Source organism: Polypterus senegalus, chromosome 12, assembly GCF_016835505.1.
Source record: "Polypterus senegalus isolate Bchr_013 chromosome 12, ASM1683550v1, whole genome shotgun sequence".
NCBI classification, from domain to species: Eukaryota; Metazoa; Chordata; class Cladistia; order Polypteriformes; family Polypteridae; genus Polypterus; species Polypterus senegalus.
This window is the reverse complement of record NC_053165.1, coordinates 140,706,555-140,720,071: the sequence shown is the minus strand read 5'-3', so window position 1 is coordinate 140,720,071 and position 13,517 is coordinate 140,706,555. Positions and strand designations below refer to the sequence as shown.

The 13,517-nt window shown below is 38.3% G+C and overlaps 1 protein-coding gene across 1 annotated transcript in view; it reads right to left on the bottom strand.

Annotated features, from left to right (window-relative positions):
* Positions 1 to 10,907, bottom strand: part of LOC120541726 (FXYD domain-containing ion transport regulator 3-like) — a 48,701-nt gene extending 37,794 nt beyond the window's left edge. The window contains exon 1 of the mRNA XM_039773623.1: positions 10,698 to 10,907. The gene's annotated coding sequence lies outside the window, so the exon portion shown is untranslated. The remainder of the gene's footprint in view (positions 1 to 10,697) is intronic.
* Positions 10,908 to 13,517: the final 2,610 nt, after the last annotated feature.

The following is a 13,517-nucleotide window of genomic DNA, read 5'->3' as shown; positions in this document are numbered from 1 at the left end:
CGAAACACACAGCTGAGGCAGCAAAACTGAATACTTCATTGCTAAATATAAACCTTCAAACATTAAATTTATGTAATGTTTGACTTTTGAAGGTAAACTACTGTTCATTAATATAATCTGCAAGCAAAAGCACATATTGGAATGATATGTTGAAGAATGTACATTTATTGAGTGCAGGTAACGACATCCCAAGGATTTTTCATGTTCTGGATTTGTACACAAGAATAAGAAATAAAGTCAGATCACTCGCGTCATAAACCTTGAAAACAGCGAAACAAAGGCTATTAACTGGAGTTCTGAAGTAAAGGATTCATGTAAAACTGACATGTCTGATTTCACACAGGAAGCGTTAAAGTTGCGACAAATGTTGAAAAAGAAGAGACAGATCTAGAAAGTTTAAACACCATGAGTTTCTGACATTACCTAATGCGTAAAATATTATGCTTTAGTATTTTATTTAATAATTTAAAATGTAAATCGTACAACAGCAAGTATTATAGACCTGACATACTGGTTCACGGACAAACCAAATCTTAAAAGCATATTGTTACAATAACAGCTTTAAAGAGTTGGTTTAAACGGAAATACAGTATCTGGAATTAACTACCGCAACAGTACATACTGTATATAATATTGCTTGAATTTTATTTTTTAGAACGATTTTAAGCAGTAGTTTTCAGTTACTGGACAGAAATGGTCAGAGAATAAATTTAGAATGTACACATGCAAAGACAAATCTAGCAGTTCATGATGCGTCTTTCTTTACACTGTAAACCCTATCCTGAAGCCCCCTCCAAGATTATAAACCCTATTTGTTAGTATACTGGGGGGTCCTTACCGATTCTACACATTAAAATTCAAGCCTTACATCCCATTTTAATAGTTATGAATGTCAGTACTAGTTTACTTAAAAGATAGTTGGGTAACTACTTGGGGATATACCAGTATTTTAAAGCTGCTGTTACTGTTAGTATGTATTGTTGTGGCGGGCGGCTGGGACCCATGCCCGGCCAGGACACCCCTTTTGCTTATGGGCTCCTCAGTACCTTCCCCGGGACACTTGGTGGCAGCCCCCCGGTGGACGATGGTGCATCAGCCTCCCGCAGGGTTCCCTGGGAGATGGAGTTCTACACAACCCTGTGGGGATCTGCGGTTGCTGCCAGGGGGGCGCAGCATGGGTCACGGAGCCCAGCTGGACTAATCTTCGGCCCCACCCGGGAGTGCAATTGGCAACAGTGAGCAAGCACTGGGAACACTTCCGAGAGGGCCATAAAAGGAACCAGAAACCACCACTCAGGGCCAGAATTGGGAGGAAGAGAACGAGGTTGCCTGGAAGGAGTGGTGGTGCCAGTGGAAGAGTGTGGTCTGTGTTTTTGCAGTGCTTTGGGACTGTGTTGTGGCTGAAGGGATTACGGGGAAGACGTGCCCTCCAGCTGAAGAAAAATAAAGGCTGGTTATTTGCACACGTGCCTTACTGTGAATCTGTGCCGGGTCGGGCGCCTATATAGCGCCTTATTTCACACTGTGTATATTTTATATTGCACTACTTTAATAAAAAGTAATCGGATTTGTTTTTGCTGTGGTATTAAGTATCAGAAGTTTTCACTGGTATTGCGACATCCTTAAACACATCACAATACATTTTACTTAAACTAGAAAAGCAAGTTTGAAAATTGAGGCATGGATGGATCAGATTTTGGATGTTTGGGAGAACTTCCACTTAAATTACAGTCTAGCAGTGATGGTGCACAAATATTTATATTATCCATGTATATGAAAAAATGGCAATGGCACCCAGAAGCAGTGGTCTGTTCTGCACAAAAACCAACATGGGAGGTCAGTGTGGCCAGATATGATTAGGTTCATATTTCAATATTGTACGCTTCTGCCGGCCGTGGCTTGTACTTTAGATTTACAATTAAAGGGGACAGCTGGACTAGAGCAGATCATGGTGGCCTCAGGAGATTTATAATGCTGAAGCAGCACAGTAAGAGAGTATGAACATCATGTTTCAAAGTTGCCCAAACAAGTAAAAGAGTTCAAATAGGTTCTGACTTTTTAATCCTTGCGAGACTGGCTAGTAAGCTCATGCATTATCATTTTTCATTCAATTCAGTGTATTTTTGTATAGTGCTCTTCATTAAGTGGAGTAAAATGTAAATATAAACTCAAACAATGTGTTTATGCATGGTAACTTACAAAGGTTATAATGATACAGCATCATTATTTACATACCTTTTTTGTGTAAAGTATACATGGATTAAACAGCTTACTCAAGGTTACACAAAGAGACAAGGGCAGGAATTGAACCTGTAACCTTGTGCTTCAAGGTCCATTTTCTGGGCCACAAAACCAAACTGCCTGCATGCTACAGTGCATCCCAGCAAATGGGAAAGACAGATCATGCCTAAAAAAACAGCTGCAGAATGGCTTACAGACTTGAAAGGCCTGGAATATCATAACCATGGAAAACTGACGTTGCATAGTAAAAGGCTTCATGTCTTAGTACATATTGCATGAAGAAGCCTTTCACTTGACCTTCCAATGCAGCCAGGATATTAATATTTGTATTTAAAATACTAATTTAAACTCCAACCACATGGCAAAAAATGAGGAACTGACTCAAGAGATATATATATATATATAGATATAGATATAGATATATAGATATATAGATATATATATATATATATATATATATATAGATATAGATATAGATAGATATATATATAGATATAGATATATATAGATATAGATATATATAGATATATATATATATATAGATATCATTCTAGAAAACCCTCAAATAAAGCTGAATTACAACAATTCTGCAAAGATGAGTGGGCCAAAATTCCTCCAGAGCGCTGTAAAAGACTCATTGCAAGTTATCGCAAACGCTTGATTGCAGTTATTGCTGCTAAGGGTGGCCCAACCAGTTATTAGGCTCAGGGGCAATTACTTTTCATACAGGGCCATGTAGGTTTGGATTTTTTTCTCCCTAAATAATAAAACCATCATTTAAAAACTGCATTTTGTGTTTACTTGTGTTATATTTGACTAATGGTTAAATGTGTTTGATGATCAGAAACATTTTGTGTGACAAACATGCAAAAGAATAAGAAATCAGGAAGGGGGCAAATAGTTTTTCACACCACTGTATGTATGTATGTGTATATATATATATATAGATTCTATATATAAATAATACAATATAAATTAAACATATAATATATATAAATAATTGAATTTCTGTCTGCATGTCCAAACAAAAAGTGAAAAACCGCTACACCTATTTCTACAAACATTTTCAATTATATCGGGTATACTCCAGTTTAGAATACAGGCTAATAAATATCTAGAAAAAAAAAAAAAAAAAACTGTGGCAACCTCACTAAAAGCCACCATTGTCACTGCACCTTTTCACCTCAATATCTCCAGAGCATCACATGATATTGGTGTGATAATTTACTTCAAAATAATTAGAAACTAGCCAACCCGCGGTGTACCATAGGCCGTATAATCAGGCCGGTTTTTTAATGATTTTTAAGCACAGGGAGAAAATTAACATTTGAAAAATCGGTAATGTAATAAATCAGCAAGAAAAGCAACATTGTAACAATGCAAGGAACGAACCAACACACAATCGTCCGTGACTGAAAACTTGCGGACCGCCATCGCTCATGTGCCCACCTCCAACTCGTCACTTGCGTCGTTGTCGTCTTTGCACAGTCCAGATGCACCTGTGACGCTCGTAGACTTTCCGTGTTCCTGCAGGAGCATCTAAGAAGACGCATGTTTGACGCGGATGCGAATTGCTGTATGTAGCGTGTAAAACAGTTTGCTATGGTGCACCGCGGTCGTGCATCGTAACCGAAACTTCGGTTTTAAAGACTGCTTACTTCATTGTGTTTTAACCTCAGTTGTAAAGGATTGTTTTAAGGATCCCATGGGATACCCTCGCAAACAGTTTTACACGCTGCATATGGCGATTCACCTCTGGCGTTGCTCCTTCCTGCGTCGCCATAGGTGTCCTTGTCGGCGGCTTAGTGAATCCACGCCCCTTCCGGCGTGCTTTCCATGGGTGTCTTGCCTTAGTGAATTATATATATATATATATATATATATATATATATATATATATATATATATATATATATATATACACACACAGTAGATGAGCACATAACAAAGCAAAGTTCATTTCAGGTCTGTGTCTTAATCACAATAATTATTGATGATCTCTATATATAATATGCTACCGTGGCTGTCCGTTTGTCTGTCCAGAATTTTAAATCACCTGTAGCTCACAAACCGTTTGACATATTGACCTGAAATTTGGTACACATATACTACGTGATGTCTACTATGCGTTTTTGGAGCCTTATTAAGGACCCTCCAAGGTTATTCCTCATTTTATTTTATTGCAGAATCAACTCCCGGCAGCGGCCAGCAGGGTGGCCATGTGGCGCATGTGTACGGGTGCAGTTCTCATCCCTACCACCTTCACTGTCACTTCCCCTACCTCTTCATATCTTAAATCATTCTTGAGGCAACTTAAGTGAAAAATTAAGAAAAACGTACTACATAATTGCATCACAAACACTGACTTAATCAGTTTTAACGCAAAAAGATGCCAACAGAAGAAGAGAAGAAACGGGTCGCTAGGGTGGAGACAAGAAGAACTACTCAGGAAACAGCAAGCGCATCAACCTCTGAGCAAATGAATGTTAAACGTACAGAGAAAGAGCATGAAAACTAGGAATGCTCAAGTCAAGTGTATTCACTGCATGTTATCGTGCAGTTTACCGTTACTGGTTTTAAAATATTTAAGCATGTTCAAAAATGAACAGGATTTTTACATTTGAAGTTTAATTAACTCTTTAACAGACGATCATATCAAAAATCCACTCCCTCTTTTCTGAATGCTCATTTTATGACCAACAAAAAAGCTTTATGGCAAATAAGTGAGCAAATGATCCTTTTGTGATGAGATCTGTGCTTGAGTCACTGTAAGAGAAGCCTTTTGGGATGGTGGGAATAGTTGGGGTGGGGTAGGGAGTTGTACACACACTTTCTGGGCATTCGCCAGGACTGCTGCTCAGGGAGGAGAAAAAAAATGTTTGCTGCTTGACCGTCATTTGTCTTTCAGGGACTGAGTTATGCATTATGACTGCGGTGCATTCTCTGCACTGTTAACATTTCAATATTATTAGAGTGTTATGGAACTATTAAGAGAATTATTATTATTGTTCTATAAATTATACTTTGTTGCAAAACTACTTCTATTTCACTAATCTTTTACGTGTCAGATCTGATTCTTTTATTTATTTTACACATATAACACACATTTTATCATTCTTCTGGACAACGCCAGGTAGAACAGCTAGTCTTTTATACAACAAATAACTCACTGGAACATTCTGGTTAAAGAAAGAAAAATGGGCTAATAGAAAATTGTGTCATTTACAAGGCTGATTTTGTAAATGATTGGGCATTTTGTCAAATCTGACGGCTTTGTAGTGTGTTTTGGGCTGGCATCAATACGAAACATTCTGTTTTCTATGAAGCTGTCCTCTATCTATCCATCCATCCATTTTCTAACCAGTTTAACCAGTCGAAGGTTTCAGGGAGTCAGTGTTTAACTAAGGAGCATCAGACATGAAGCAGGAAATTAGGGAATGCTCAAGCACACACCCATGAATACCCTTACAGTTCCCATTTGAGAGATGTCAGTTAACCTAACCTGTACATCTTTGGAATGTACGTGGAAAATTCATCCAGACTTTTGGCAATGCCACGTACAGTTTGTGGAAAAGAAAAATGATGGCAGTTTCAACCCAAGACTCTCCAACAATAATGAAATGAGCTGCTCTGTGTATTCAATCGCAAAGAAAACTTACAAATCAGTGTTTCAAAACTTTCAGACTGATCTGACCATACATGCATTAGACTCATACAGTATGTGAAATGCTCACATCTTGAGATTCTCCAGTATATGTGCAAATGAAAAAGGTGTCTGCCATATCTTCTTGCAAAATAATTTGTTTTTGTGAAACTCTGCTGTTTTTAAAAGATGCCTGCTTGTCCCATTCACTTCATATGTGGTAACCTTTCATACCAGGGACTCCGTTTCTTGTTCACCCTTTCGTGAATGATACAGTGGCAGTCATACTTTACAGAGATTCAACTGCTCATGCTATGCTTTATTCCAATGATATTTTTCTTCTACTAAGAATAGACCAGTTCTCATTCTGTATCAGATCGTATATATTTTATTGCCACTTGTATGTCAAGTTAGGATAATAAAATATTTAGTTTAATTACTGAACCTTATCTGTATGAACTAGAATATGCCGAGGAGGAGCTGCAACAGTTGAAGAAAAAAAAAAAAAAACTGGATAAATAAAAGGAAGGAAAATGTACAGCAAAAAGCCACGGTGAGGAACAAGACAACTGGCAATTGGTTGTGTGCATATGAAAATAATGTCTACCAAGAATGCCTGTCTTTGTAGTAGAAGATGAGATTTACGGTTACTGCTGGTAGAAAACTTAGGGCTCTGTGTGTGTTTGTGTGTGAAAACTCCCCCAGTTGTGTTAATGATGGAGGTGATTTTCCTGCCATCATCAATCTAGGACCTATAGAGATACTATATTTTACATTTTCTGAAATTTAATTGACTCAAGGAACTGAAGCCTGAAGGTTTCTTGATCTTATTGGCAATTGATTAGCACGCATGCCTCTCTACTCCCATCGAAGTACAACAAGACAGTTTTAAAGATTACTAAAATTTACCTTACACCAGGCAAACCCTATGTGACTGACCTTTTTGGTCAGAGCCTGCTTTAAACTGGCCAATCACAAAATATTTATAAGAGTAGAAAAATATATTCAAGACATAAGCCCTTTTACACACAAAGGGTTTTGGGAACCTGGACAAAACCAGAGAGTTGCACAGATAGCGAGTGTCACTTACTCCTTACCAGTCCACAAGAAACCACAGTCCACCCTCACTTCAATGGATGACCAAACAGAATCCCAGCCCACCGTTAAGCATCCGTTCATACAAAGAAAGTCTTATCCGGCCAATTTAAAGTCATCAAATGAACATCACATCTTTGGTCATATAAGCAAAAAGCCATCCACAAAACCTTCCAAATCCAATACAAGGGGAAGGGAGGCTGAATCCTGCTCTGCACAAGATGCCAGTCCAACAGAGAAACCACACACACAATTCAGAATTCCCAGTTAATTGAACATTCATATTTAGGGTGTAGAATTTAAAAAGTATCTAGAGAAAAAACAAGTCTGGTATATCTGCAGTTCAGAGCCTCCACTCTGGAGCTCCAAGTACATGGAGTTGGCTTAATGGACAGTCGTAATTATTTGAGTCTGATAATCCTTCCACAGCCCTAATCTTAACCATCATGTAACCGGGTGGAGCTCAGCAGGCAGCCTTCTGGCACCCAATGAAGTCCTCTAAACTTATTTGGCGCTCCAGTGTGGAGGGCTCCGGACTACACATACAAATACCTGGAAAGACCTGGCATAAACACAGGAAGAACATGGAGGCCCCAAAATGACAAAAAACCGGTACATGATTTGAATTTGCACATTTATACAAATTGACACAAAATTGGAGAGCCCAATATAGTGTGATGTGTAGATAAATAAAAAATTTAACTAATCAGTTAAAGTAACAAAAAAAATGTGTTTATAAAGTTTTCTTCTTTTTCTGTGACTAAAAGAAATTTGATTTGTAAATTGTAAAAGAAATGCGTAGTAATTTCCGACAAAGGTAATGCAGTAGCACTGTATTGCAATAAGGAGCCTAGGGTTCACGTCTTGTGTCCATTCTGCATGGCGTTTGAAGGTTCTCTTATCTTTGTGGGTTTCCATTTAGGTGGACTGGCAACACTAAGTTTGCCTTAGTGTGAGTGAGTGTGTGCGTCTGTGCATTCATCTTGTGAAGTACTGGCACCCTGTCCATGAATTGTTTCCTCCTTGTGCCTAATGCTTGCTCCAATAGGCTCTAGTTCCCCTGTAATCCCACTCAGAATATTCCAGGTTTAGAAAATTAATGAATGAATGGATGGATAAAATTCTGACAAAATATATATACTACATGACTAAAACCAACATAGGGATACTTCGGCTAAAACTAAACCTAAACTAAAACGTGTGTGGCAAAAAGCATGTGCTTCTCTGACTAGCATCTCCATTAACATGAATAATATTAAATGACTTACTGGTATATTACTTGTAAAGGTTTATCTCTTGCAGTTTATTGACTTTGCACTGTATGTTATAGCTGAAGCATGGAACTCTCTGCACCAATTTGTCTAACTCAATTTCTTGATGAGAAGCCATTTATTGCTGATGACTCGCTTTCTGCAAATGTATGCCTTATTTTAGTGGTCTCTCTTGTTAAGACTCCCCACCCTTTTTTATTCTAATCATAAACAGCTGCATCCACTGCTTTTAATTGCACCATATTAGCAAGAAGATGCAAATAGCAGGAACCAGTTGTTATTCGACTTGTTTCCATTAACACGTTTGTGTATTCATTATGTACAATCTTGCTCAGCAGAGTAATTGTAAAGAAACTAAACAGAAAAAGGTGAAGGACTGAGAATAACTAGTCTGCTTCAGGCTACAATTTGAATTATTTCTTTCGAAAGGAAAAAAAAAACTACAAGAATGGCAATTCTAACATGCCATAAGTTTTAATAAGATGCTACTGACAGTGATGAATTTATAATTAAGCAATCAACCATTTTCAGCCAGCATGGCCCTCCAGGTCGACTTGACCTACCCCTACTCCAGGCTGTTGAAGTGAGGTGTGAATTTCCTCTTGGGGGTATTAATAAAAAACTATTTAAGCACGCTTTATCTATTAAGAGATCTCTGGTTAATCCCCATCTCTGCATGAGGTCAATCACAATTTTCAGCGGACTACTTCTTCAATCGTGGGCTTCAGCGCGGACCAAGCGATTACCTTTTCACATCAAACTCTCTTTGATCACCACACTACTTACTGTCACACAGCCACAATGCAAAGATAAAAAAAATTATAATTTTATTGTTTAAATAATGAAAACGTTTGGACAACAATGCGAGTTGGTAAACTAAATAAACTCAAAACCGCACTTTAGCAATACAGTATACACTTTTGTAAGCAAATCAGCACACCAAAAATGCACCTAAAAGGCGCGTCACGCACAAGCTAGCGCAGCGCGTGCTCGCCCGATCCAGGAGGAGGGACGCGGGTTGAGGTGCCCAGCGAAAGAATTAGAGCTACATTCGGGAACGGCACCAGTGCTGCTGCCAGTCTGCCACACTGAATATGAAACGTTACATATACCCAAAACTAAATCCGTACATAAAACACAAACAGGTACTTTTTTAAAAGTAAAAAAATTGTTGCAAGCGATATTCTTAAATGCCCTGCATTGCATTTGATGCGGACCCGCTTTACGTAGTATACCCTAAAGTCATAATCGTGAGTCACTGGGTGACACGCTTAATTTTATTTTTTATTTCATTATCAACTATGGATTTATCATCTAACTGCCTTTCCGTGGATGTTTACTTGAACAGGTTGGCAAATCTATGCAAATACGTGCCTAGCAACTGTTTGCTGTGGCTGCTTGAAAGGTACATTAGCAGGCGAACTTGAGGCAGGCTAAGCACAACGTTTATGGCGTTTTACATAACGTGTGCAGAGTCTTCAAGGAGTTAAAAAATAAGTTACCATTTTCGTCATTATACGTGTCTTTATTAAAACTATTATTTACAATACAAGAGATCAACGAAATGATCAAATAATCGCAATCAGTAACTATTAATAAATATTCGGTATTTTTTAGATAAGAAAATTTGTTCTAACAATTAAAGTGCCATTCAAATGTAATTGTACAATCTATCAAGGTTGTTCGGACTTTTAAGGAATTTGAGAGAGAAGGAATGAAATTAGTTATTATTAAACAGCCATCCAACTTTCTTAAGGTTGCGTAAAGGCACAACCTCATCAGACAGACGAAGACCCTTAAAGCAGAGAGGTGGGGTTGCCAGCCGGTAACAAGCACGCTCATCTCCTCTATATTATCACTAAAAGTTCGGGTTTAGAAGACACGCGGGTGATCTTGCTATTTCACGCTCGCCTGACAAACTATCCTAAGGATGTAAACACAAGGAGAATAATCCCCAGTGAAGCCCCTCGCAGACGGTCGCAATTCCCCAGTGGGGAGGTGGCAGTAGTTTCGCACGGCGCCAATGAAAAGCACAGTTAGCGCAAGTCAAAGTCGGGGTAGACGCCCAGTCAGAAAGCTAACTAGTCCCACATTAGAAGGGCACAACAGATATAATAAGTGACATTTAGCCTGACTTTCAATGTCAGATAATGTAAACGTTTCAATTAAAAACGACATGGGTCGTGGGATGTTTCTCGCAAATCACACACGAGGTCTCATAAGCAGGCCTGGAACTGCCAAAAAATAAGATGGGTGTCTACGGTACATCGCACGTTATCTCCATGGGTAGTAGTAACGCTGCAAACGTAACCTCCTGGAGTAATCTGTGCGTACCATACAAATATATACATATGAATATCAGTATTTATAGGAAAAGGAAAACTAAAATATACCAGAAACAACTTTTATTACTACAAAGTCAGTTAAAAAAATAAAAGAGCGCTTACGTGCAACCAGGAAACGACCTTCTTTGTCCGTGGGATAGCCTGTTTGTTCAGTCAAATGCCAACACCCTTTGTGCAAACGAGTAACAGGTTGGTTTGCTCAATCGACAGCAAAATGTGATAGGAGCCAATTGTTCTGTCTACGAGAGAGGAGGAGGAGGGACGGAGTGAAGTGCGGAGCGACTGAATACTCGAGCGCAGCGCCACGGGAGCTCAGCGACGACTCGCATCCGCGGGACAGGGAATTAGGAAATGACTCACGCGATGCCTTTTGGAGGAATCAGGACAAATGTAGGCAGGAACAGCCGAGAATCCGCCTAAAGTGTAAACCTTTCACCGGTGAAAGATCTGACATCTTTAAAGCTGCGCAGGATGCCTCTAAGCTATTCTCACTTTTCGCACGCCATGTCTTGGATCAGAAAAAAAAAGAAAAACATAACGTACGAAGAAGTATAGTAGTATGAAGTTCTACTTATATATTGTTAATTGAAGTTAAAGATAGAATAAAATACAAGAATTATTATATTTGTGGAAATCAACCTATGCTTTTAGTTAGTTTGATACATTACAATCCACCTATTTGAGAAACTGTTATCCAGAACTGTAAACTAAGTATAGTGGTATAAAGTTATACTTATGCAGAGTTAATCATATTTAAATGTAAAACAAAATGCAAGAATTACTTTTATTTGTGAAGATTACGCTGTGGTGCTTTCAGTTAGTTGGATAAATTACATTACAATAAACCTTTCTGAGAAACAATCTGGAACAAGGTTTTAGAATGCTTTTTTTGAGAAATTAACACATCCATCTAGTTGTTTTGATGTTATTATGTGGGATATGGCTTCAGTCTCTGCAGCATTCAAACAATGTGCACAAAAGCTGAAGGCATCTTGCTTGGTTAACTTTTCAACAATACCTGAAAACATGTAAGCTGCAACTCATATGTAGTAAAGTTTGAAGTCAGCTAATGAAACGTAGGTGTAGATTTTGTAGACGTAGCATGTTCTTATATTTTGACTTTTATATTTTGTTCCGGACCTGTACAAAAGATATATCGATAATTGTATCTGTACTGTTCTTGCTCCAGTAGCTAGCTACAATAATTCATTGATAATTTTACTAGTTTCTAGTATCTGTCTGGTTTATAGACAGCATTTCCACCACAACACATCTATTTTGAGATATCAGTCTTTCCATCAGCTTTCCAAAACTGGTTCACACAGTTATCTTCTCTACAGCTCCTTCCATTCCTGGCATAATAATAATAACTCTCCACCACTTTCACAACTCTTCTGATGAGGTTAATTTCTATAAGGAAGCACTCCAGATGAGGACAGGTGGACAGGTCCCTCAATCAAGCCAGGAACAGACCTTGTAATATCTGCACTAAGAGAAACCCTAATAATGAAACCTGCATCCCGCTGGTCCTCCCATTCCACCCTAACACTCTATGTCTCCCGCAGGTAATCAAACACAATTTCCCAATTTTGCAGATTGATCATTACAGAGGAACCCTTTTTCTCTAGTCCTCGTCCTTCCTTGATCTCTTTCCATTGACTACCTAACCTACACCAGAGTCTCATCTGCAGCTCACTTCATAGAGGAGAGCCACAACCTCACCGGACCCCCCTTTGAGCTGTAACAGCTGCTGTGTCACCTGCAAATATGTCACCAACGATACCCTTGTATCTGGTCCCTGTTGTAAATTTAATATTAAAAAACTGGCTTATTGCCAGTCTAAAAATCTTATTTGCTGCATTTCTTGTAGAAAGTCCCCAGCTATCTACATAGGTGAGACATGGAGACAGCTAGCAGGCCATTTCAGGGAGCACGTTAAGATCAAAGACCTTACAAAGCCTATTGTAGATCACTTCACATCTTTTGATTATAACCACACTGATCTCTCCATTTGTGTTGTTTTACAGGGTTTCAGACATACTTTTCAAAGAAAGACAGAAGACGCTAAACTCATTCTCAGCCTGGGATTACATCTGTCCAGGTATTAATGACTAACTTTTTAATTTCTCCCTTCATCTTGTCTAATGGCTGCTTTTTCACTTAATCTTACCTTTTTTTCCTTTCGTCTTCTCTGGCTTTCTTTCCACCTTCACCATCTATTTATGTTACCTGTTGTTTTCTTTTCAGTTGCTGATGCAGTATATAGGCTATAGCCAAAACAGTATGTGTTTAACCTTCTTTCCTTTTCAGCCTGGAAATAAAGTTTTACCTTTTTTTCCTAAATATATTTTGATGCCCTACAATCAAGGTCAGATTAAGACTACCATGGGCTCCAGGGTCTCCCGTACTTCACTATCCCCACCAGGCAGACGCATATACTCACAAAATATGAAAATCACATATGTTAATAAATCATGTACACGCCCTGAGGTAGAAGAAAAACCTCCAAAACTTTATATCAGGTCGACTTCACTTCCTTTGCTGTTCATTACTGCATTACAACAAATGTAACAAATTGATGGGTTCAACATTATATTTGTTAGAAATTAACTTTCTCCTGATAGTTAATGAATATGAATTAAACATTTTCACAAGCTCTATGGTACCTTGTGGCAAAAAAATTATATGTAACTGAACAGTTTGGCTTTGCATATTTGCACAAAATAAAATAAAAGACTGTTTATGGATTACTTTGATCGAGTTTAGCATTTTTTAGAGAATCTAATCTCCTGCAGTGGTCTCGTTGACTTCCACAGTATTGTTCACATTTCAGTTAGTGTTTTAGGAGTGCTAGATATAAGCTGTAAATGTCAGGTATACTTTACAACAAAATAGTGTGCTTTGCTTCTATCTGTTGAATTT